The following is a 27,050-nucleotide window of genomic DNA, read 5'->3' as shown; positions in this document are numbered from 1 at the left end:
CAGGGACCCTGTGTGTTTCCGGACTTACCGCGGCTGCGTTTGACGGCGTGGAAGTTGAGTGCCAAATCTTAGCTCGGAAGAGTATTCCAGGGGAGGTCATCCCCACTCTCCTTAAAGCTAGATAGGAAGTTACGGCAAAACATTATCACCGTATTTGGAGGAAATATGTTTCCTGGTGTGAGACCAAAGCAGCTCCAGCGGAGGTGTTTCACTTGGGTCGGTTTCTCCATTTTTTTGCAGGCTGGCATAGATGCAGGCCTAAAATTGGGTTCCATAAAAGAGCAGATTTCGGCTTTATCTATTTTCTTTCAGAAAGAATTGGCCGTCCTTCCCGAGGTTCAGACTTTTGTGAAGGGAGTGTTGCATATCCACCCTCCATTTGTGGCGCCGTGGGATCTTCCAGTGGTCTTGCAGTTCCATATGTCTTACTGGTTTGAACCTTTGCGTAAGGGAGAGTTAAAGTTTCTCACTTGGAAGGTGGTCATGCTTCTGGCTCTGGCATCTGCCAGGCGAGTGTCAGAGTTGGCGGCCTTGTCTCACAAGAGCCCGCATTTGATTTTCCATTCGGATAGAGCGGAATTGCGGACTCGTCAACAATTTCTACCGAAGGTGGTTTCTTCGTTCCACATTAACCAGCCTATTGTGGTGCCTGTGGCTACGGATGCTGTGGCGGTTCCAAAGTCTCTTGATGTTGTCAGGGCTTTGAAAATTTATGTCGCCAGAACGGCTCGTACCAGGAAAACAGAAGCTTTGTTTGTCCTGTATGCTTCCAACAAGATTGGAAATCCTGCTTCTAAACAAACTATTGCTCGCTGGATTTGTAATACGATTCAGCAGTCTCATTCTTCGGCTGGGCTACCGTTGCCGAAGTCGGTGAAGACCCATTCTACTAGGAAGGTGGGCTCTTCTTGGGTGGCTGCCCGAGGGGTTTCGGCACTTCAGCTTTGCCGAGCAGCTATGTGGTCGGGTTCAAACACATTTGCTAAGTTTTACCAGTTTGATACCCTGGCTGATGAGGTCCTCATGTTTGCTCAATCGGTGCTGCAGAGTCGTCCGCACTCTCCCGCCCGGTCTGGAGCTTTGGTATAGACCCCATGGTCCTTTTGGAGTCCCCAGCATCCTCTAGGACGTAAGAGAAAATAGGATTTTAATACCTACCGGTAAATATTTTTCTCCTAGTCCATAGAGGATGCTGGGCGCCCTTCCCAGTGCGGACTGTTACTTGCAGTTGTGGTTTTACTGGTTATATTTGGTTACATATGGGATGTGTATTAGTTTATTCAGCTTGTTGCTGTTGTTGTTTCATACAGTTATCTGGTTTTAAACTATTCCAGTTGTACGGTATGTTTGTGGTGTGGGCTGGTATGTTTTTCGCCCTTTGTTTGAACAAAAATCCTTTTCTCGAAATGTCCGTCTCTCCTGGGCACAGTTCCTATAACTGAGGTCTGGAGGAGGGGCATAGAGGAAGGAGCCAGATCACACCCAGTTTAAGTCTTTATGGTGTGCCCAAGCTCCTGCGGATCCCGTCTATACCCCATGGTCCTTTTGGAGTCCCCAGCATCCTCTACGGACTAAGAGAAAAAGATTTACCGGTATGTATTAAAATCCTATTTTCCCTCAGACACCTCGGGGTCGCAAAAAATTTATTTTGCCCAGTTACTACTCCCTAATACCGACACAGATGCGGCTTCCTATGTCGACTATAATGATCAAAGAAAAAAAAAGAGAAGAGCATTTACTACATGATTAGGGTATGAGAAGGACGTATTAACGTCACTGAGGACTCTGCTGTTCTGAATAGAGAGGTCTTGGTATGTGTGTGTAGGTATGTATATGTTGTACACATATATACACATACAGATAAAATTATAATAAAGTTACATTCCTCATTCTCATGTGGTGAATCGCTCTGTTTGATAAGGTCTGTGTCAGCCCTGACATGATGATTGCAAATCCTCAAGAGGATTCCGATTGTTTGTTCTTGTCCCAGAGCGGATAGAATACAGTGGGAGTCACTCCCTGTCCTGCATGGGGCACTGTCACAAAGCCAGTGAATCATATGCAGGAAGCTGCGTTATATTCTAGTTATGTATCCACGCATACGTCAGTTAGACCTGCCATTGCATGTGCATGGGGGAGTAGTAGTATTCAAAAATGGTTGGTTACCTGGTCATCCGTCATAGATACCCTGGGGAGGAGATAGGATACTCCTTACGTTGGGTCATATCAAGGACACTGCAGCATACTTTCCTGCGACTGCAAAGGATATGAGACTCTTGGGTTAGTGGCCCAATTCTGTTGCGGTCTCGGCTAGGAGAGCGTTGTGGATTCACCTATGGAATGCTGATATTGATTCCGAGAAGAAATGGAGGCTCTTCCCTATGAAGGTGAAGACTGGTTTGGTGAAGCTCTAGTTAAGTTGATCTCGGCAGAGGCCGCGGGTAAGTCTACCTTCTTGCCCTATGTTCCCTCACAATGGATGATGACGCATCATTGTCGGATGCAGTCATTTCGGCAAAATAGATACAGATTCCCCCTTTCTTTGTAGGTAAAGGAAGGAGAAAAGGGTAGAGGTCAGCAGCCTAGTCAAGATCCCAGGAGCAGGGATCATCCTCTGTTTCTGCCACATCCACCGCATTACGCTGGGTCTATCTTGCGGGAGCCCACACCGGTGGACCACGTCTAAAAACTCTTCAGTCAGTCCTGGAACGGACTTGGACCCGTGGGTTTTTAAGAATAGTGTCCCGAGGGTGCATACTGAAGTTTCCAGACGTTCCCCATCACCGATTTTTCAAATCGACATTACCAAATTCTACTCCGGACGGGGAGGTAGTATGTGATGCAATACAAGGGTTGTGTCAGGATCAGGTCATTGTCCTGGTGTCCCTGTCACAATAGGAAAAAGGCTGTTATTCAAGCTTTTCATGTGCCTGAGGCCAGACAGCTCAGTCAGACCAATTCTAATTTTGAAATCCCTAAATTTCTACTTAATGGAATTCAATTCCAAGATGGAGTCTCTCATGGCAGGAATCTCCAATCTGGAAAAAGGATAAAGGAGGTCTTATTTCTTCCGCATTAGGCTTACCTGAGGTTTGCAATTCAGGATTGTCATTACCAATTTCACCAAGGTGATGGCGGTAATGATGGTTCTCCTTCGATAGTAAGGAGTCACAATTATTCCGTACGGTCCCCTGATTACGGCGAGATCAAGAAACCAGTTGGTGAAAAACGTTGCACTCTGCCTGACAGTTCTTCAACAACATGGTTGGATCATGAACTTGTCAGAATCACTGTTGGTCCCAACGACGCGGTTGTCGGGTTTGGGAATAATACTAGATACAAAACTAAGGAGAGTTTTGTTTTCTTCCAGTGGTAAAGGCTCGGAAGATCCAGAGTCTGGTCAGACCTGCATCAGTGCCAATCCATCAGTACATTCGGTTGCTGGAAAAGATGGTTGCGACCTACGAGGCCATTCAGTTGGCAGGTGACATGCCAGGGTTTCCTCGTGGGACCTGTGGGACAAGTGGGCCGGTTCTCACCTAGGATAATCCTGTTTTTCAAGACCAGAATATCAATCCTGTGGGTGCTGCGCAGTTCTCACTTCCTAGAGGGGCGCAGGGTCGAGATCCAGGACTGGATCCTAGTGACTACGGATGAATGCCTCCAAGGCTGGGGAGCAGTCACACAGGGGGAAACTTCCAAGGAAGATGGTCAAGTTAGGAAACTTGTCACCACATAAAAGGTCTAGAGTTAAGGGCCGTTTACAACGGTTTTCTACAAACGAAAAACGGAACGGCAATGAAAGCAGCCAAAAAAGTATTTTTCGCTGGGCGACAAAACATACAAGCGCTCTGTCAGCGATGTTCGTTCCAAGAGTTGACAACTGGGAAGCAGACTTCCTCAGCAGAAACGTTCTCCATCCAGGAGAGTGGAGTCTTCATCAAGAGGTATTCACAGAAGTGACAAGTCTTTGGGGAATTCCTCAAATAGACGTGGTGGCGTTTCGTCTCAACAAGAAGCTTCGGAAATGTTATTCCAGGTCAAGGGACTCCCAAACTATAGCAGTGGATGCGCTAGTGACACCATGGGTGTTTCAGTCGGTGTATGTGTTCCCTCCACTTCCAATCGTTCCTAAGGTGCTAAAAGATCTTCAGAAGAACAAAAGTTCAGGCGATCCTGATTGTTCTGGATTGGCCAAGGAGAGCTTGGTATCCAGATCTTCAGGAATTACTCATAGGAGATCCCTGGCCTCTTTCTCTACGAGAGTATTTGTTACAGCAGGGGCCGTGCGTATATCATGACTTACCGCGGCTACGTTAGACGGCTTGGCGGTTGTACGCTGGATCCTACCCCATAAGGGTATTTCCAGTGAAGTCATTCCTACACTTCTACAAGCTAGGAAAGGAGTAACGTTAAAACATTATCGCCGTATTTGGAGAAAATATGTATCTTGGTGTGAATCCAAGAAGGCTCCTACGGGAGAATTTCAGCTAGGGCGTTTTCTCCATTTTCTGCAAGCAGGTGTGGATGCAGACCAAAAGTGAGGCTCGATTAAAGTACAAATTTCGGCCTTATCGATTTTCTTTCAAAAACAATTGGCCTCCTTTCCAGAAGTTCAGACTTTCGTGAAAGGAGTTTTGCATATCCAACCTCCCTTTGTGTCCCAGTGGCACCATGGGATCTTAATGTGGTGTTGCAGTTTCTTCAATCACATTGGTTTGATCCTTTACAGGTGGAGTTGAAATTTTTCACTTGGAAAGTGGTCATGTTATTGGCTTTAACATCCGCAAGGCGGGTGTATGAGTTGGTGGCATTGTCTCACAAGAGTCCTTTTTTACTCTTCCATGAAGATAGAGCAGACTTGAGGACTCGTCAACAATTTCTGCCGAAGGTGGTTTCATCGTTCCACACGAACCAGCCTTTTGTGGTGCCGGTGGCTACTGTTGCCTTTGCAGAGTCAAATTCTCTATATGTTGTTAGGGGTTTGAATATTTATGTCACCAGAGCGGCTCCACTTAGGAAAACAGAAGCTCTGTTTGTCCTGTATGCTTCAAACAAGATTGGAAATCCTGCATCCAAGCAGATTATTGCACGCTGGATCTGTCATACAATTCAGCAGGCTCATTCTACGGCTGGATTGTCGTTACCGAAATCAGTGAAAACCCACTCTACCAAAAAGGTGGGCTCATCCGGGGCGGCTGCCCGGAGGGGTCTCGGCATTGCAACTCTGTCGAGCAGCTACTTGGTAGGGTTCAAACATTTTGCGAAAATTTACAAGTTTGAGACCGTAGCTGTTCTAAAGAAACTTTAGAATGGGTGTGCACTGGCTCCTCCCTCTATGCCCCTCCTTCAGACCTCAGTTGGAGAAACTGCGCCCAGAGGAGACGGACAGGACGAGGAAAGATTTTGTTAATCCAAGGGCAAGATTCACACCAGCCCACACCATCCACACCGTATAACCTGGAATATACGAACCAGTCAACAGTATGAAACAGAACAGCATCAGTCAAAGACTGAACAAACCTGTAACATAACCCTTATGCAAGCAATAACTATGTACAAGTCTTGCACAATGTCGTCCGCACTGGGACGGGCGCCCAGCATCCTCTACGGACTAGGAGAAAAAGATTTACCGGTAGGTTTAAAATCTTATTTTCTCTTACATCCTAGAGGATGCTGGGGACTCTGTAAGGACCATGGGGATTATACCAAAGCTCCAAAACTGGGGGGAGAGTGTGGATGACTCTGCAGCACCGACTGAGCAAACATGAGGTCCTCATCAGCCAGGGTATCAAACTTGTAGAATTTAGCAAAAGTGTTTGAACCCGACCAAGTCGCCGCTCGGCAAAGCTGTAATACCGAGGCCCCTCGGGCAGCCGCCCAAGAAGAGGCCACCTTCCTAGTGGAATGGGCCTTTACCGAATTAGGTAACGGCAATCCAGCCGTAGAATGAGCCTGCTGAATTGTGTTACAGATCCAGCGAGCAATAGTCTGCTTAGAAGCAGGAGCCCCAAACTGCAGCCTACAGGACAAACAGGGCCTCTGTTTCCTAACCCTAGCCGTTCTGGCTACATAAATTTTCAAAGCCCTGACCACATCAAGGGACTCGGAATCCACCAGGTCCCTTGTAGCCACAGGCACCACAATAGGTTGGTTCATATGAAAAGAGGAAACCACCTTAGGCAAAAATCGAGGACGAGTCCGCAACTCAGCTCTATCCACATGGAAAATCAGATAGGGGCTTTTGTGAGACAAAGCCGCCAACTCAGACACTCGCCTTGCAGATGCCAAGGCCAACAACATAACCACTTTCCAAGTGAGATACTTTAATTCCACGGTTTTAAGAGGCTCAAACCAGTGAGACTGAAGGAACTGTAACACCACGTTAAGGTCCCATGGTGCCACTGGGGGCACAAAAGGAGGCTGGATATGCAGCACTCCTTTCACAAAAGTCTGGACTTCTGGGAGAGAAGCCAATTCCATCTGAAAGAAAATGGACAGGGCCGAAATCTGTACCTTAATGGAGCCTAATTTTAGGCCCAAATTCACTCCAGTCTGTAGGAAGTGGAGAAAACGTCCCGGATGGAATTCTTCCGGAGGAGCATTCTTGGTCTCACACCAAGACACATACTTCCTCCAGATACGGTGATAATGTTTAGCTGTCACCTCCTTCCTTGCCTTTATCATAGTAGGAATGACCTCATCCGGAATGCCCTTTCCAGCTAGGATCTGGCGTTCAACCGCCATGCCGTCAAGCGCAGCCGCGGTAAGTCTTGGATCAGACAGTGCCCCTCTTGCAACAGGTCTTCTCTGAGAGGAAGGGGCCACGGATCTTCTGTGAGCATTTCCTGCAGATCCGGATACCAGGCCCTTCGAGGCCAATCTGGAACAATGAGAATTGTCTGTACTCCTTTTCATCTGATGATTCTCAATATTTTTGAGATGAGAGGAAGAGGAGGGAACACATAGACCGACTAAAACACCCACGGTGTCACCAGGGCGTCCACAGCTACCGCCTTGCAATCTCTGTAAAGACTTCCTGATGAAGTCCCCACTCTCCTGGATGGAGATCGTGTCTGCTGAGGAAGTCTGCTTCCCAGTTGTACACTCCCGGAATGAAGACTGGTGTCAGAGCGCTTACATGATTTTCCGCCCAGCGAAGAATTCTGGTGGCTTCTGCCATTGCCACTCTGCTCTTTGTTCCGCCTTGGCGGTTTACATGAGCCACTGCTGTGACGTTGTCTGACTGAATCAGAACCGGTAGTTCGCGAAGAACATTCTCCACTTGACGTAGGCCGTTGTTTATGGCCCTCAATTCCAGTACGTTGATGTGTAGACAAGCCTCCTGGCTTGACCACAGTCCCTGGAAGTTTCTTCCCTGTGTGACTGCTCCCCATCCTCGGAGGCTCGCGTCCGTGGTCACCAGAACCCAGTCTTGAATGCCGAACTTGCGACCCTCTAGAAGGTGAGCACTCTGCAGCCACCACAAGAGAGATACCCTGGCCCTGGGGGACAGGCTGATCATCTGATGAATATGTAGATGTGACCCGGACTACTTGTCCAGAAGGTCTCACTGAAAGGTCCTCGCATGGAACCTGCCGTAGGGAATGGCCTCGTAAGACGCCACCATTTTTCCCAGAACTCGAGTGCATTGATGGACCGACACCCTTTTTGCTTTAACAGGTCCCTGACCAAGTTCTGGAGTTCCTGGGCCTTTTCTAAAGGGAGAAAAACCCTTTTTTGTTCCGTGTCCAGAATCATGCCTAAGAAAGGCAATCGGGTCGTTGGAACCAACTGTGACTTTGGTAGATTGAGAATCCATCCGCGCTGCTGCAACAACCTCAGGGAGAGTGATACGCTGTTCAGCAACTGTTCTCTCGATCTCGCTTTTATCAGGAGATCGTCCAAGTACGGGATAATTGTGACTCCCTGCTTGCGCAGGAGCACCATAATTTCTGCCATTACCTTGGTGAAAATCCTCGGGGCCGTGGAAAGCCCAAACGGCAACGTCTGAAATTGGTAATGACAGTCCTGTACAGCAAATCTCAGGAACGCCTGATGAGGAGGATATATGGGGACATGAAGGTATGCATCTTTTATGTCCAGGGACACCATATAATCCCCCCCCTCCAGGCTGGCGATGACCGCTCTGAGCGATTCCATCTTGAATTTGAACCTTTTCAAGTATAGGTTTAAGGACTTTAAATTCAGAATGGGTCTGACCGAACCGTCCGGTTTCGGGACCACAAACAGGGTTGAGTAGTACCCCGTTCCCTGTTGAAGCAGGGGAACTTTGACCACCACTTGTTGAAGACACAGTTTTTGAATTGCATTTAAAACTACCTCCTTCTCTGGGGAAGAAGCTGGTAGGGCCGATTTGAAAAACCGGCGAGGAGGCACCTCCTCGAAATCCAGCTTGTAACCCTGGGAAACAATGTCTATTGCCCAGGGATCCACATGTGATTGAACCCAGATGTGGCTGAAAAGTCGAAGACGTGCCCCCACTGGGGCGGACTCCCTCAGCGGAGCCCCAACGTCATGCGGTGGATTTTGTAGAAGCTGGGGAGGACTTCTGTTCCTGGGAATTAGCTGTAGTTGGCAGCTTTTTCCCTCTGCCCTTACCTCTGGCGAGAAAGGAAGATCCCTGTACTGTTTTGGATTTATGCGACCGAAAGGACTGCATCTGATAATGTGGCGTTTTCTTAGGCTGTGAGGAAACATAAGGTAAAAAGGTGGATTTACCTGCAGTAGCTGTAGAAACCAGATCCGTGAGACCTTCCCCAAATAAGTCCTCACCCTTGTAAGGCAAAACCTCCATATGCCTCTTTGAGTCGGCATCACTCGTCCATTGGTGGGTCCACAGGGCTCGCCTAGCAGAAATCGCCATGGCGTTGGCTCTGGAACCCAGTAGGCCAACGTCTCTCTGAGCATCTCTCATATATAGGACAGCATCCTTAATATGACCCAAGGTCAATAAACTGGTATCCTTATCCAGTGTCTCAATTTCAGCAGACAAGGTATCTGTCCACGCTGCTACAGCGCTACAAACCCAAGCCGACGCTATCGCCGGTCTGAGTAAGGTACCAGTATGCGTGTAAATCGACTTCAAGGTAGTCTCCTGCCTGCGATCAGCAGGATCCTTGAGGGTTGCGGTATCTTGAGACGGCGTCAACGCTTAGTCCACCCTGGGGGAGGATTCCCACCGTATCCTTTCCTTAGCCTGGAAAGGACACGCCATAAGAATCCTTTTGGGAATCTGCAGTTTCTTGTCTGGAGTTTCCCAAGCCCTTTCAAACAACTCATTTAGCTCATGTGAAGGGGGGAAAGTAACCTCAGGTATCTTTTCTTTAAACATGTGGACCCTCGTGTCAGGTACAGAGGGGTCGCCTGTGATATGCAACACATCTTTAATTGCAATAATCATATAATGAATACTTTTCGCCAATTTTGGCTGCAACCTCGCATCATCGTAGTCGACACTGGAGTCAGAATCCGTGTCGGTATCAGTGACTACTACTTGGGATAGTGGGCGCTTCTGAGACCCAGAAGGGCCCTGTGACATAGTGAAAGGCAGGGACTGACTCCCTGTACTTTCCCTGGACTCCGCTTTGTCCAACCTTTTGTGTAATAAATTCACATTTGCATTTAAAACATTCCACATATCCACCCAATCAGGTGTCGGCGTTGCCGACGGAGACACCACACTCATTTGCTCCACCTCCTCCCTAGAAGAGCCTTCCGCTTCAGACATGCCGACACACACGTACCGACACCCCACACACTCAGGGAAATCTCTAATCTGGAGACAGGTCCCCAACAAGGCCCTTTGGAGAGACAGAGAGAGAGTATGCCAGCACACACCCAGCGCCAATGACCCTGGAAACACAATTCCCAGATTTATATATAGCGCTTTTTTATATACTGACTGTGCCAAAATTATGTGCCCCCCCCCTCCTTCAAAGCCCTCTGTCACCGTGTTCAGCAGGGGAGAGTCCGGGGAGCCAGCTTCTCAGCAGCGTGCTGTGGAGAAAATGGCGCTGGTTAGTGCTGTGGGATCAAGTCCGCCCCCTCAGCGGCGGGCTTCGGTCCCGCTCAAAATACAAAAAACCTGGCGGGGGATTGTATATAATAATGCCACAGCTTAATAAACAATTATTTATGCCAGCCAAGAGGATTATTGCTGCCCAGGGTGCCCCCCCTGCGCCCTGCACCCATCCGTGCCTGTATCGTGTGCACGTGTGGGAGCAATGGCGCGCAGCGTTACCTCAGTGAAGATCCGAAGTCTTCTGCCGCCTGTGAAGTCTTCTTTCTTCGTATACTCACCCGGCTTCTATCTTCCGGCTCTGCAAGGAGGACGGCGGCGCGGCTCTGGGACGAACGGCGGGGGGAGACCTGCGTTCCAATCCCTCTGGAGCTAATGGTGTCCAGTAGCCTAAGAAGCAGCGCCTATCACTGAAGTAAGTCTGCTTCTCTCTCCTCAGTCCCACGACGCAGTGAGCCTGTTGCCAGCAGGACTCCCTGAAAAAAAAAAAAACTACCAAAATTCTTTTTTACAGAGAAGCTCAGGAGAGCTCCCCTGAAAGCACCCAGTCTCCTCTGGACATAGGATCTAACTGAGGTCTGGAGGAGGGGCATAGAGGGAGGAGCCAGTGCACACCCATTCTAAAGTTTCTTTATAGTGCCCATGTCTCCTGCGGAGCCCGTCTATTCCCCATGGTCCTTACGGAGTCCCCAGCATCCTCTAGGACGTAAGAGAAATCTTCTTTGTATTATTCTAATCATTGTTATACAGGTTGAGTATCCCATATCCAAATATTCCGAAATACGGACTTTTTTGAGTGAGAGTGAGATAGTGAAACCTTTGTTTTTTGATGGCTCAATGTACACAAACTTTGTTTAATACACAAAGTTATAAAAAATATTGTATTAAATGACCTTTAGGCTGTGTGTATAAGGTGTATATGAAACATAAATGAATTGTGTGAATATAGACACTTTGTTTAATGCACAAAGTTATAAAAAATATTGGCTAAAATTACCTTCAGACTGTGTGTGTAAGGTGTATATGTAACATAAATGCATTCTGTGCTTAGATTTAGGTCCCATCACCATGATATCTCATTATGCTATGCAATTATTCCAAAATACGGAAAAATCCCATATCCAAAATACCTCTGGTCCCAAGCATTTTGGATAAGGGATACTCAACCTGTAGTCAAAACTGTGGAGCACAAAGTCTATGGCTGCCTATCTTTTCCACCCATCTCTCATCAAAACTCACCAAATTTCCAGCAATATATGCTGCCGGACCTGTGTATAATACCCATATAATAAACCCTTGGGCTCATATATTGTGTGTAAATCTGGCCCTGGTACTAGCCAGTGCCTCCTGAGCCATTTTCCTCACCGCATGTCCCTGATGGCCTCCCATGGCATAGTTGGTTGCCAGTGATTGACACTCACAGCTTCACCATCGAACACTGGCGTTGGAATGCTTTAAGGTTGGGGCGTAGTAAAAATGACATTTTGGCGCTCCCCCTCCCCCCCAGTGCGGGTGAGCGGCGCTTACCTCCGGGCGACTCCTGCTGTAAAATAAATGTGCTGACGCTGCCTGCTATGCCCCATGCCCTCCTAGCCGGCTCTTCACTGATGTATTACTGGGAGGAGACAGGGATGTCCCAGCAGGTTCAGCATGGCCACGCCTCCCTCCTAGTAATGCATCAGTGAAGAGCTGGCTAGGAGGACATGTGGCATTATAGCAGGCAGCAGAAGCACATTCTTCAGTAAAAGGGGTCATGGCTTCACGGTAATGGCGCGATCATGAGCCCCCCCTCATTTTCGTCACTATGGGGTTATGGCCAGCGCTCAGTGAGCTGCTGGCATGCCCCCAGTCCCTCTGGCCCTCATTCCGAGTTGTTCGCTCGGTATTTTTCATCGCATCGCAGTGAAAATCCGCTTAGTACGCATGCGCAATGTTCGCACTGCGACTGCGCCAAGTAACTTTACTATGAAGAAAGTATTTTTACTCACGGCTTTTTCTTCGCTCCGGCGATCGTAATGTGATTGACAGGAAATGGGTGTTACTGGGCGGATACACGGCGTTTCAGGGGCGTGTGGCTGAAAACGCTACCGTTTCCGGAAAAAACGCAGGAGTGGCCGGGGAAACGGTGGGAGTGCCTGGGCGAACGCTGGGTGTGTTTGTGACGTCAACCAGGAACGACAAGCACTGAAATGATCGCACAGGCAGAGTAAGTCTGGAGCTACTCTGAAACTGCTAACTCGTTTGTAATCGCAATATTGCGCGTACGTCGGTCGCAATTTTAAGAAGCTAAGATTCACTCCCAGTAGGCGGCGGCTTAGCGTGTGTAACTCTGCTACATTCGCCTTGCGAGCGAACAACTCGGAATGAGGGCCTCTGTCTCTGTGAATAGACGCCGTGTGCGTCTATTCACCGCTGCTCTATAGCAGAGCAGCGAGTGACAGAAGCCTCCCTACAGGCCCCTCCCCCCACCATGGGACACTGCGGCCCAAAAAACGTGAAAATTGGGACAGTTAGGAGGTATGCGTTAGTGCCAGTTAATTGGTTGAGCTGCTATCACTCCTTGTTTCTGCATACAGATCATTACATCAGTAACAAGTGTATATATAATCCACAGGGGTGAAATTTTTGAGGAACAAAACACAAAAGCTTCAATTGTGATTATTCAGTTAGCATTTATTTTCCGGGACACACTATAACATTATGCAGTTCCTGTTAGGGTAAATTAAGCCTCTTTCCATGGACTCCTGTGAAGAGGCTACATTACCAAACCAGGAGATATTATTCGCAAATACCAGGTCAGGACAAATCCAACACAGCAAAAAAAAAAAAAAAAAACAGCCCATAAACATTGCTAGACCTATACAGAAATAATTCTGTGCAGAGTAAAACAGTATTCGACGAGGATGGGATTCGAACCCACGCGTGCAGAGCACAATGGATTAGCAGTCCATCGCCTTAACCACTCGGCCACCTCGTCATCCGCCTGCGACCTGTATCAGAAGCCTACACATAGGCTCTCGCTGCATATATTCATTTTATTGGCGGCTATGGAGTGGACACACGCAGGTTATTACACGGATAGGGCACTGGCAGCCGGGCCGGTAGCTGCCGTACATCACACACCGCTGTATAGCAGAGCGATACTATCTCTCTCTGTTCATTGGTGCCACAGTTATCGAGCAAACGGTACACACCCAGTTGTCTGAGTGGCAGGAACATTCTCCAATCAGCATCGGGAGGCGTGGCCGGGGCTCGGGCGGCTAAATTTGAAAATGGCAGAAGAGGGTCTGGTGTAACCGCTGCCGCTGTGTGATCATCCGGTATTATTGTGTGGGTGAGGAGACTGACTGGGGGGGGGACCCTCCGAGCAGCAGGCCCGAGCCTCCGCTCTGCCGCATTATCCTGCAGGTAGGTGTAATAATAATACAGCCTGCTGGAGGTGGCTATGCCAGACTCCTATCTTATCGCTGTATTAACTGTGCACCGAAATCTCTGTGTCTGCATGGGAGCCAGCCTGTCTGTAGAGTGCTCCCAGTACGTCCATATGCACTGATGTGATGGTGTCTGGGCAGCCACAGAGCTGGTTCCTATGTCTGTGTTATTATAGTGTATAAATAGCTTTTCTGGCTTCCAGGCTGCATGTTATATTAGTAGGCCTGTCCTCGGTAATGTAGGAGGATGTTGTGTTTCCTTAATGTCACTCTTTCACGTCCCTGAAAATCCATAGCTGGTGAAAATAACTTTCCCCGCTTCATACAGGAGCTTTCGCCACTTAACAAAGGCCGGTGCCTGTACCTGTCAGCGCTATCGAAGTATTGGCGAGATGTATTAACATTTTAGCCACCTGAGTGGGAGAGGGAAAGTTACCCTCTCTGACAATCCCTGCAAGTCCTGTAGTGCATCATGCCTACTGCCTGGCACCCTCTCTGACAATCCCTGCAAGTCCTGTAGTGCATCATGCCTACTGCCTGGCACCCTCTCTAGCAACCCCTGCAAGTCCTGTAGTGCATCATGCCTACTGCCTGGCACCCTCTCTGGCAACGCCTGCAAGTCCTGTAGTGCATCATGCCTACTGCCTGGCACCCTCTCTGGCAATGCCTGCAAGTCCTGTAGTGCATCATGCCTACTGCCTGGCACCCTCTCTGGCAATGCCTGCAAGTCCTGTAGTGCATCATGCCTACTGCCTGGCACCCTCTCTGGCAATGCCTGCAAGTCCTGTAGTGCATCATGCCTACTGCCTGGCACCCTCTCTTGCAATGCCTGCAAGTCCTGTAGTGCATCATGCCTACTGCCTGGCACCCTCTCTGGCAATGCCTGCAAGTCCTGTAGTGCATCATGCCTACTGCCTGGCACCCTCTCTGGCAATGCCTGCAAGTCCTGTAGTGCATCATGTGAGCTCTCATTTGGCAGAGATGTTGCAAGTGAAAGGATACATGTGGCGATGTTCTGTCTGATACCACTGGACTCCCTACACATATCGGAAGGTAAATCTTGTTCTGTGAAATACAAATAAGCCACAGTAGTACAGTATTCCTATCATTTTCTGTAGTCGCATGATTTCCATCGCATGGACTATTTTGAGTCTGAAGATGCCATAGAGAAAAGTGTTCTTCTGTTATCTGCTTTCATACATGTGTATGATTGACGTAAGTGTCAAGTTGCACATTTGACACTTAACACCATGTTGCCTGTTTACTCCCTGCATGTATGCCTGGTGATTGCTATATTCCAACGGGTGTGGTATTGAAGGTCGACCACTATTGGTCGACATGGTGTCTAGGTCGACAGGGTCTTTGGGTCGACAGGTCAAAAGGTCGACATGAGCGTTTTGTGTTTTTTTTTTTTTTGGGGTGTTTTTTTTTCCGTAGAGTGACCGGGAACCCCAATTAGTGCACCGTGTCCCCTCGCATGCTTCGGGCAAGGTGCCTCGCTTCGCTTGGCACAGATAACCGTTCCAATCGTAGTCACGTGGATCGTTAAGTATGAAAGGGTTAAAAAAAAAAAAAGAGAAAAAAATTGTGAAAAACTCATGACTCCCTTTTGGCCTGTCGACCTAGTTACTGTCGACCAATAGTGGTCGACCTAGACATTGTCGACTTAGAGACCGGGTCCCATTCCTACAGCTGTTCTTCCTTTTTTTTTTTTTCCACTAAAAACGTATTGTTACTAAAACTAGCAGCTATAGACCATTGTTATTTTTAGGCCATTTTAGGGCCGCTAGCACGATCAACATCTACATAGTAATGGGGAGTGACTGTCCCATCTCGGTCATGCACACAAGCTCTGCGTGCACCTGGTGCATGCTGCACTGCAGGGGTGCTTTTAATGTGAAGTGCTGGACTAGCCCCTGTGAATTTACCTACAATCAAAATACCGACAACCATTGACCAACGGTCAAAAGACCGACTTTTAAAATGTTGACAGGTCAAAAAGTCAACATGCATTTTTAACTGAAACTGACTTGTTCATACTTTACCATCTCAGTGGACTTTGAGGGGGAATAGTGTGCCGAGTGCAGCGAGCCGTGCGAGGTGACGCATTACACTTATACGGTGTCCATGTCGAATACACACACACACACTTAAAAACAAACAAAAAAAACCTTGTGTTGACTTTTTGACCTGTCAACATTTTAAATGTCTGTATTTTGACCTTGTTGGAATTTTGACCATTGTAGGCATTTCATTCTATACTCCCTGTGATGTGTATCCATACCACATTCTTGCATTTACATAAAAAGGTGTGAGCTACAGAGTTAAGCTGGGGATCGCCCAGATAATTGTTGTATGCGCATAATCGATTTGAAAAAGTGAAGTCAGCCACATTGGGCAGCGTATGCCCTACTGCAGCCGACTGACAGACATTTACCCTGTTCCTTCACATGACATGTCTCCTCCCCAGGAAAGTAATGCCGATATCATGGCCATTACATTGAGCGATCTCTGTGTATTTCCTTGATATCTGCAGGGTCTGAGGCTGTGAAATAAAATACCTGTCGATGACTATTGACCAGTCTTTTTCCAGTGTTTGGGAGCAAATGGTCGATTGTCATTTGCTCCTGTACATGACCAGATTTTCCTTCCAACCTGCTAACTTTATATTGTCGGACAGATCTTAACGTGTACGGACACCTTTTAAGCTGGGTACACACTAAACAACGTTGTGACCCAGCGACAAACTGATATTGTGCAGTGTACACGCCACCGCAATATATGTGTCTGTATCTGCATATGAAATGCTACGTTAGTGTTTTTTCTAGGAATGTAGGCATGTCTCTTGTACGCAATGCGCATAGGACGCATGTTTGGCACAATAAGGCGCCCAACGCTAGCTGAATTGCATCCGTCATTTCACTCACGCCAGGCATCTCCTGCTGCGTGGCGTATTGAAGCAAGATGTTTGAGGACACATTTGTGCTCTTGCCCCCGCCTGGCTTCCTTCCCATGTGTACCTTTTTTGTCCTGATTCCTCCTTTATATAGTTGGGAGATATGGATTAAGTGTAATGTGTGGCCCTGTTAGAGGGCTGCTCATCCAGCTCTTGGTGCATACCTGGTTGCCCATCACTGCTGTACACATAGCATCTGCTGCTGCTGCTGCTGGCGGGAGGTCTGTGCTGCTAGGTACAAGAAGCAAAGCACGCACTTAGCTTGAGCTGGTTCTTACTGCACCAGCATGCTGCTGGATTACCAATCCTTAATAAGAAGTTGGATCACCATTAAATGCACTGTGTTCTGTTGCACTGATTCTCATCTAGGTTTGTTACTGCTTATTATTCCTGTTACATCTGAATATATGTAGATTAAAACATAAAATGTACATTGAGTCCTCTCAATGGGGTCGATTCAATTCGGCAACAGTTGAATAGCACCAGGAATTAGCTCCCGATGCTATTCAATTCAGCTCAAGTTAAGTCGGCGATGGCCCGCTCTCGCCGACTTAACAGGTAGTTTTGTCGGGAGAACGGGCATTCTCCGACTTAACTACCCGCGGCGATGCTGATTCCCGACAGAATCAGCCTCGCGCCGGCCACGCGGCAGCACTTTTGTCGGGAATTCTTCTCTCATCCCCCGGGGATGAGAAGAATTCCCGACAATTGAGGGTCAGTCGTCGCTGTATTGAATAGCGCCGGGAGCAAACTCCCGGCGCTATTCAACTGTTGCCGAATTGAATCGACCCCAATGTGACTGAAGGTTTTAAATTGAAATAAACATGGAGATTAAACCATAAGGCCGTGGTTTCCAAACTTTTTTGAATCACTGCACCCTAGAGTATCAGAATTTTTTCACGGCACCCCTAGGCCAAAAATTTCTTATTGAGAAGTTTAGAAAGAAATATTAAATTTAGATTGTGTTTGTATGTCATCCTAGGCTCAATTGTGTGGTGAGGGACAAGATTTGCTTCTGTTTGTACCCATATTTTATGACTGACAGCTACCAGCACTGGTTTTGTCTATTATATTGACCATAAATAATTTGAATTGGTCCTGGACCACCAATCCAAGGCACCCCTGCAAGTGTCCCGAGGCACCCCAGGGAGCCACAGCACACAGTTTGGGAACCACTGCCATAAGGTGTTTTTCTGTGTATTGTCACTTCAATGTGTTGAAGTTGTTTACCCTTTAAGATTGAGTATGTCTTCTGCAGTTTTCTCCTGTCCTATAAGATTGTTAGACGAAGAGTTTGTGGAGTCTTAGCTGATGTTAGTCAGATTTAGTACCTCTGTGACTTCGGCCCGCACTGTCTCTGATTTTCACTGTGGATGGGGGAGCACCAATTCAAGTGTCCTGTATGCTACACAGCCCAGCAGCATTGTCACCCCATCCTCCCCCTTGGAACACCTTTGTAGTGTCCAAATCAAGTCTGTTCTTTTTTTATTTTATATTTCAATCATTAATGAGACTAAAACCTTAATTCCGATGGGTACCCAGAAAAGGACAGGTAGGACCCCAATTTTTAAAAGTGAGGGGACCCACTTTTTCTTTTTGGGGGGTGGGGGTGGTCTCGGCGCGATCACTGGCCTTTAACCTAAATAGAATAGGGAATGCAATATAATTCAGGTTGAACTTGATGGACTACTAGTGTGAGCTTTTCTTGGGATGTCCGTTTCTTAGAATTAATTTTGTTCGTTTGGGATGCTAACCTCTTCTTCCCTGTGCTACCTACAGCATTGCAAGGCCCTTTGCCGTGAGCAGTTGCTAAAAAATGATACTCTGCTTCTATACCATACCAAAATGATCTTTATGAGAGCGTAAGTTGGTAACGTTTTTCTTGTTCTTAAATTGTGTGGCTGACCCATTGAAGAAGTTAAAAATCTTTTTTGGTGGTTTCTGACATGTCTCCATTAAGATTGAGTTTCCCTTGGAATCAGTAGACCTGTCACTGTCCCTGACGGTCTGAAATAACAACATACTACAGGTTGAGTATCCCTTATCCAAAATGCTTGGGACCAGAGCTAGTTTGGATATCGTATTTTTTCGTATTTTGGAATAATTGCATACCATAATGAGATAACGTGATGGGACCTAAATCTAAGCACAGAATGCATTTGTTTCATATACACCTTATACATACAGCCTGAAGTCAATTTTAGCCAATATTTTTTTATAACTTTGTGCATTAAACAAAGTGTGTGTACAGTCACACAATTCATTTATGTTTCATATACACCTTATACACACAGCCTGAAGGTCATTTAATAGAATATTTTTAATAACTTGTACATTTAGCCATCAAAAAACAAAGATTTCAGTATTTCACTCTCACTCAAAGTCCGTATTTCGGAATATTCCGTATTTCGGAATATTTGGATATGGGATACTCAACCTGTATAACAATAACATACTGTAGTAGCTAAGATTCTAATTTTTTTGTTTTTCCCTTGAAACACACAACAAATGGAAGAATTCTAGTTTGAGCACCTGTCCAATGATAGATATGGGCCTCATCCTGCATGACGAATGAGTAATTCTCGGCAAAATCAAAATCTGAAATGGAAATCCAATAAACAAATAAAACCTTTATCCATTTCCAATCCCTCAAGTAGCATCATCCATCCAGAGCAGCAGCACCAAATGGTAATGATCTGTAGTACATTTTCTTAAATTATGTGAAAGACAAAAATGATCAATTTAAAAAAAAAAAAAAAAAAAGTATTTTAGTATTAAAATGTCATTGTACATAATATACTGGATTGTTAAAAGTAATGAACAGGCCAAGATATATATTTTTCATTTTCTTTATTTCTCTCATGTCCTAGAGCAGGCATGTCCAAACTGCGGCCCTCCAGCTGTTGAGAAACTACACATCCCAGCATGCCCTGATACAGCTTTAGCATTCTCTGACAGCAAAACTGTGTCAGGGCATGCTGAGATATGTAGTTTCACAACAGCTGGAGGGCCGCAGTTTGGATATGCTTGTCCTAGAAGATACTGAGGTTCCATTTGGTACCTTGGGGTAAAGACTGGTCCACTAGGAGCCATGGGCACTTTAAGAATTTGATAGTGTGGGCTGGGTCCTCCCTCTATGCCCCCCCTACCAGACTCTGTTTAGAAAATGTGCCCAGAGGTACCGGTCAAGCTTATGGAAGCTCCGGAAGAGTTTTCTGCATTTATTTTATATGTTTGATATTTTCTGGCAGGGCTGGTTGGCACCAGCCTGCCTGCTTCGTGGGACTTAGGGGGGATAAAACAGGCCAACCTCTTGAAGGGATAATGGTCCCGTTCCCCGCTGACAGGACATTGAGCTCCTGAGGGAACTATTCGCAAGCCCCACCACGACGAGCGTACATTCCCGCAGCACGCAGCCACCCCTAACAGAGCTAGAAGAGTGGTGAGTACTAAGCCGGCGTCCCGACTAGCGGGTCGCCGGCCATTATGGCAGCATAAAGGTATGGAGACGCACGGCTTCTAACCGGTGCGGAATGCGTATCCAGACACAGTACACAGCTGCGTCTCAGTACACTACACAGTACCTACATTGGCAAAAACAGCCTTAAAATGGTTTTCTCTCCATTTTAAGCAACAGATTACCTCAGCCAGCATAAAAAAAGCGGAAAGGCCGCCTGCCATTGAAGGGGCGGGGCTTCACTATGAGAGGATCAGGCAGCTCACCAGCGCCATTTTCCCTCTGCAGTGGGCACAGACGCTGACTGATAGGTATGCGCAGCTCCTCCGGTGTGACTCCAGATTACCTCAGCGGTACGTAGCGGGGGGGGGGGGGGGGGGATTATTAGTGTACTAAGTCCCCTATCAGGGTACTTAGTCTGCGACCCGGCTAAGCTTGGCATTAGCGATAAGGGTGTGGTGGGGGCTGGCTCCAAATAACTGTGTCTCCCTGAAGGGCTCTTTGTGGGTTAATTGTGCTTAAACTTTTCCTGTGTGTGTGCTGTCGCATTTAAATGTCAGGCAAAGAGTGTGTTTCTTGTACAGCAGATGTTGGTCTTCACTAGGTTGCTCACTACTGGGTACTCAGGGCAGTGCACCTTCACAGAATAGGGGGGGCTGAACCGGAATGGGTTAATTCCATTAAGGGAATGATCTCAAATATTTCTACAAAACTATCCCGCAATGAGAAAGAGACGCAATACTTAAGACAGATTACACATGAGAGGCTGCACATCAGTGTTACATACACTGTTAAATCTTGATAAAAACGCTGCAGAGCGTCGAAACGCGTTGATACAGTGCAATATTGATGTCCAAACCAGTTTATCCATAAAAGGGAACATATGACATTTTGATACCTGGGTCATACTGTGTCAGTTGATTTTCATCTCTGTTTCCTACTATGGTATGGCTGGTTGTTCATTTGTGTTTTATTTCTAAATAAAAAGGGTTTGCTTTGCCCTAATTCTCTCTTTTTAATTTTTTATATCCACCATATGAGTGATATTTATCCTCATCACACGGGTTAAAGAGAGAACCTCTCCAACAAAGAAACCTTTATGTGCATTCTACTCCATTTATACAAGCAAGCATACATGTAAGGATTCATTGTCACGTCTTCACGACATCACTTTGGGTGATCCTATAAGAAGGTGGACGTCCGATCTCTATTGGGACCATTTTCCATCACCTATTTTTTCCCTCTACACAGTGGAAAGAACTTTATTCAATATACAGTATTACAGTATGTTGTGTAATGTTTTTTATTTTTATTTCATGTAATATCATTACCTTTGTGAGGACCATCTAATCGAGGGGACATTTGGAGCGCAGAAAGTGAGACTACTTTTTCTGTTAAACATTGTTTTAATAGGTTGGTGACCTATTTTTGTACTGTCTGTTGCTGCTCCATTCTTGCAGCGCCTTAAGAGGAATTTTTTTCTTTTTACATACTGTGGATGAGTTTATGAATAGAGACTCAATCCACAAAGCAGCATCTCAGTCTCCTCCCAATTGTCTGCAAAAACGATCTCTAGCCCATATCCTGCAGTCTGACTCTGACGCTAACGGGTCAGACATGGAGGGGGGGGGGGATGCTACTCTGGCACAGGGAATAGAGGCTCTTACATAGGTTATCAGATGTTCTGAATATTCCTGATAAGGTGTCGGAGGAGTGTGAGGAATCTTATTTTCTCTTACGTCCTAGAGGATGCTGGGGTCCGTTTAGTACCATGGAGTATAGACTTGTCCTTTGGGAGCCACTGGCACTTTAAGAGATTAATAGTGTGGTCTGGCCCCTCCCTCTATGCCCCTCCTACCAGACTCTGTTTAGAAAATGTACCCGGAGGAGCCGGTCACAGCTAGGGGAGCTCCTAGGAGTTTTTCTAGTTTTATTTTTTTTCTAAGAGTTGTTACGTACAGGGAGGCTGCTGGTAATAGCCTTCCTGCTTCGTGGGACTTAGGGGCGAGTAGAAACCAACTCTATAAGTTAATGGTTCTCTATCTCCGCTGACAGGACACAGAGCTCCTGAGAGTGCTGATCGCAAGCCCACGAGGCGACCGCTCACTCCCGCAGCATGGCCGCCCCCCCCATCAACAAAGCCAGAAGAAAGAAGAGTGGTGAGTTCAGCGCCGGCGTCCCGGTTAGCGGGTCGCCGGCGGGAATGGCGGTACAAGGGTGGGAGCGCAGCTTAGTCAGGCTGCGCTCGATGAAGGCTTCGCAACATTTCTATGTTGCTGAGGGACGTCCTGGGCCAGAGCGATCCCCTTACACTGGCAAAGCAGCTAACAGCGGCAAATCCCGCTGTTAGCACTAAAGACCTCAGGCCAGTATAATCCATATTGTGTGCGGGAAGCCGTGTGCCATTAAAGGGGACGGGGACTTCTCAGAGCGGATCCAGCACTCGCCACCGTCATTTTCTCCCTGCAGAGCGCAAAAGCACGCTGACAGGGAGCGCTGACCCTCCATCTAACTCCAGTTACTGCGGTACCAGGATGTTATAGGGGAGTGTGTGTTTAGTACTATTCTACCTATTAAGGTTGAATAGTCGGCTGTAGGCTTTTATCATAAGAAATGCTCCAAAGGGCGCTGTGTGGCTGGCTCCTTATGCTCTGTGACTCTCTGAAGGAACTCTGGGGGAAACTGTCTGTCATTTTCCTGTATGTGTATTTATCCACATTACCATGATAAGGGCTCTGTATCATGTGCTGCAGAGTGTGTATCTTTTCCTGAGGAGTCTATCCCATGTACTCAGGACTGCAATGTGCTTTCCCAACATTCCGTATCCGAACCTCCATGGGAGGATTCTTTAAGGGGATTGATATTCCAGATTTCATCAAGGATGTCACATAATGAGAAAGAGACGCAGTTTTTGAGACAGTCTGTAGAGGGTTTGCAGAGTCTGCTCCTACTGCCTCAAATACCCCACCTAAAATACGTACACTTGTCCAAATAATGCAAGTTGACACTCATACCGACTCTGATACTGGTGATGGGGATATGCATGGTGCTAAAGGGGTGCAGCTGATGATTGAAGCCATTAGGAATGTTTTGCATATTACTGAAAAGGTACCTGAACAGGATTCTTATTTTACGGAAAATAAGAAATCCTCCCTCACCTTCCCGGCTTCTAAAGAGCTAAACTCTTTTTCTCTATCGTCCTAAGTGGATGCTGGGGTTCCTGAAAGGACCATGGGGAATAGCGGCTCCGCAGGAGACAGGGCACAAAAGTAAAGCTTTTACAGGTCAGGTGGTGTGTACTGGCTCCTCCCCCTATGACCCTCCTCCAGACTCCAGTTAGATTTTTGTGCCCGGCCGAGAAGGGTGCAATTCTAGGTGGCTCTCATAAAGAGCTGCTTAGAGAGTTTAGCTTAGGTTTTTTATTTTACAGTGATTCCTGCTGGCAACAGGATCACTGCAACGAGGGACAGAGGGGAGAAGAAGTGAACTCACCTGCGTGCAGGATGGATTGGCTTCTTGGCAACTGGACATGAAGCTCCAGAGGGACGATCACAGGTACAGCCTGGATGGTCACCGGAGCCACGCCGCCGGCCCCCTCACAGATGCTGAAGCAAGAAGAGGTCCAGAATCGGCGGCTGAAGACTCCTGCAGTCTTCTTAAGGTAGCGCACAGCACTGCAGCTGTGCGCCATTTTCCTCTCAGCACACTTCACACGGCAGTCACTGAGGGTGCAGGGCGCTGGGGGGGGGGCGCCCTGGGAGGCAAATGAAAACCTTTAAAAAGGCTAAAAATACCTCACATATAGCCCCAGAGGCTATATGGAGATATTTACCCCTGCCTAAATGTACTAAATAGCGGGAGACGAGCCCGCCGGAAAAGGGGCGGGGCCTATCTCCTCAGCACACGGCGCCATTTTCTGTCACAGCTCCGCTGGTCAGGAAGGCTCCCAGGTCTCTCCCCTGCACTGCACTACAGAAACAGGGTATAACAGAGAGGGGGGGCAAAATAAATGGCAATATATTAATATAAAAGCAGCTATAAGGGAGCACTTAATCATAAGGCTATCCCTGTCATATATAGCGCTTTTTGGTGTGTGCTGGCAAACTCTCCCTCTGTCTCCCCAAAGGGCTAGTGGGTCCTGTCTTCGTATAGAGCATTCCCTGTGTGTCTGCTGTGTGTCGGTACGTGTGTGTCGACATGTATGAGGACGTTATTGGTGTGGAGGCGGAGCAATTGCCAAATATGAGGATGTCACCTTCTAGGGGGTCGACACCAGAATGGATGCCTTTATTTGTGGAATTACGGGATAGCGTCAACTCGCTTAAGCAGTCGTTTGCCGACATGAGGCGGCCGGACACTCAATTAGTGCCTGTCCAGGCGCCTCAAACACCGTCAGGGGCTGTAAAACGCCCCTTGCCTCAGTCGGTCGACACAGACCCAGACACAGGCACTGATTCCGGTGGTGAAGGTGACGAATCAACCGTATTTTCCAGTAGGGCCACACGTTATATGATTTTGGCAATAAAGGAGATGTTACATTTAGCTGATACTACAGGTACCACTAAACAGGGTATTATGTGGGGTGTGAAAAAACTACCAGTAGTTTTTACCGAATCAGAAGAATTAAATGACGTGTGTGATGAAGCGTGGGGTGCCCCGATAAAAAAACTGCTAATTTCAAAGAAGTTATTGGCTTTATACCCTTTCCCGCCAGAGGTTAGGGAGCGCTGGGAAACACCTCCTAGGGTGGACAAAGCGCTAACACGCTCATCAAAACAAGTGGCGTTACCCTCTCCTGAGACGGCCGCACTTAAAGATCCATCAGATAGGAGGATGGAAAATATCCAAAAAGGTATATACACACATGCAGGTGTTATACTACGACCAGCTATTGCGACTGCCTGGATGTGCAGTGCTGGGGTAGTTTGGTCAGAGTCCCTGATCGAAAATATTGATACCCTGGACAGGGACAATATTTTACTGTCGTTAGAACAAATAAAGGATGCATTTCTTTATATGCGTGATGCACAGAGCGATATCTGCACACTGGCATCACGGGTAAGTGCTATGTCCATTTCGGCCAGAAGAGCTTTATGGACACGACAGTGGACAGGCGATGCGTAGAGGAGTTATTTGGGGTCGGTCTATCGGATTTGGTGGCCACGGCTACGGCCGGGAAATCCACCTTTCTACCTCAAGTCACTCCCCAACTGAAAAAGGCACCGACCTTTCAACGCAGCCCTTTCGTTCCTTTAAAAATAAGAGAGCAAAGGGCTATTCATATCTGCCACGAGGCAGAGGACGAGGGAAGAGACAGCAACAGGCAGCTCCTTCCCAGGAACAGAAGCCCTCCCCGGCTTCTACAAAAGCCTCAGCATGACGCTGGGGCTTCGCAAGCGGACTCGGGGGCGGTAGGCGGTCGTCTCAAGAATTACAGCGCGCAGTGGGCTCACTCGCAGGTAAATCCCTGGATCCTGCAGATAATATCTCAGGGGTACAGGTTGAAATTAGAGACAGAGCCACCTCGCCGTTTCCTGAAGTCTGCTTTACCAACGTCCCCCTCAGAAAGGGAGACGGTTTTGGAAGCCATTCACAAGCTGTATTCTCAGCAGGTGATAGTCAAGGTACCTCTTCTACAACAAGGGAAGGGGTATTATTCCACTCTTTTTGTGGTACCGAAGCCGGATGGCTCGGTAAGGCCTATTCTAAATCTGAAGTCCTTGAAACTGTACATAAAGAAGTTCAAGTTCAAGATGGAGTCACTCAGAGCAGTGATAGCGAACCTGGAAGAAGGGGACTTTATGGTATCCTTGGACATCAAGGATGCGTATCTCCACGTTCCAATTACCCCTCACACCAGGGGTACCTCAGGTTCGTTGTACAAAACTGTCACTATCAGTTTCAGACGCTGCCGTTTGGTTTGTCCACGGCACCTCGGGTCTTTACAAAGGTAATGGCCGAGATAATATTTCTTCTTCGAAGAAAAGGCGTATTAATTATCCCATACTTGGACGATCTCCTAATAAGGGCAAGGTCCAGAGAACAGCTAGAGATGGGTTTAGCACTATCTCAAGAGGTGCTAAAGCAGCACGGATGGATTCTGAATATTCCAAAATCCCAATTAATGCCGACAACTCGTCTGCTGTTCCTGGGGATGATTCTGGACACAGTTCAGAAAAAGGTTTTTCTTCCCGAAGAAAAAGCCAAGGAGTTATCTGACCTGGTCAGGAACCTCCTAAAACCAGGAAAGGTGTCTGTACATCAATGCACAAGAGTCCTGGGAAAAAATGGTAGCTTCTTACGAAGCAATCCCTTTCGGCAGATTCCATGCAAAGGGATCTGTTGGACAAATGGTCAGGGTCGCATCTTCAGATGCACCTGCGGATAACCCTGTCGCCGAGGACAAGGGTATCCCTTCTGTGGTGGTTGCAGGAGGCTCATCTATTGGAGGGCCGCAGATTCGGCATGCAGGATTGGATCCTGGTGACCACGGAGGCCAGCCTGAGAGGCTGGGGAGCAGTCACACAGGGAAGAAATTTCCAGGGAGTGTGGTCGAGCCTGAAAAAGTCTCTTCACATAAGCATTCTGGAACTAAGAGCAATCTACAATGCTCTAAGCCAGGCGGAACCTCTGCTTCAAGGAAGACCGGTGTTGATCCAGTCGGACAACATCACGGCAGTCGCCCATGTAAACAGACAGGGCGGCACAAGAAGCAGGAGGGCAATGGCAGAAGCTGCCAGGATCCTTCGCTGGGCGGAGAATCACGTGATAGCACTGTCGGCAGTATTCATCCCGGGCGTGGACAACTGGGAAGCAGACTTCCTCAGCAGACACGACCTTCACCCGGGAGAGTGGGGACTTCATCCAGAAGTTTTCCACATGCTATTAAACCGTTGGGTAAAACCAATGGTGGACATGATGGCGTCTCGCCTCAACAAAACACTGGACAGGTATTGCGCCAGGTCAAGAGATCCGCAGGCAATAGCTGTGGACGCGCTGGTAACACCTTGGGTGTACCAGTCGGTATATGTGTTTCCTCCTCTGCCTCTCATACCAAAGGTATTGAGGATTATACGGCAAAGAGGAGTAAGACTAGTGGCTCCGGATTGGCCAAGAAGGACTTGGTACCCGGAACTTCAAGAGATGGTCACGGACGATCCGTGG

The 27,050-nt window shown here is 47.5% G+C and overlaps 1 protein-coding gene and 1 non-coding gene across 4 annotated transcripts in view; one reads left to right on the top strand and one right to left on the bottom strand.

Annotated features, from left to right (window-relative positions):
- Window positions 1–12,937: 12,937 nt before the first annotated feature.
- Window positions 12,938–13,019, bottom strand: TRNAS-GCU (transfer RNA serine (anticodon GCU)). The gene has a single exon. It is a non-coding gene; the product is annotated as a tRNA-Ser (tRNA).
- Window positions 13,020–13,127: 108 nt separating this feature from the next.
- KNL1 (kinetochore scaffold 1) overlaps window positions 13,128–27,050 on the top strand; it is a 431,776-nt gene continuing 417,853 nt past the window's right edge. For 2 of the 3 annotated variants that reach the window (XM_063947793.1, XM_063947791.1), the window contains exon 1: window positions 13,128–13,450. The gene's annotated coding sequence lies outside the window, so the exon portion shown is untranslated. Of the gene's footprint in view, window positions 13,451–18,944; window positions 19,118–27,050 lie in introns of all 3 variants that reach the window. The other variant, XM_063947792.1, reaches the window with a different exon arrangement.

The sequence above is a fragment of the Pseudophryne corroboree genome, chromosome 12 (genome assembly GCF_028390025.1).
Source record: "Pseudophryne corroboree isolate aPseCor3 chromosome 12, aPseCor3.hap2, whole genome shotgun sequence".
In the NCBI taxonomy this organism is placed as follows: Eukaryota; Metazoa; Chordata; class Amphibia; order Anura; family Myobatrachidae; genus Pseudophryne; species Pseudophryne corroboree.
The sequence above is the reverse complement of the archived record's forward strand: the minus strand, read 5'-3'. Positions and strand labels throughout refer to the sequence as shown.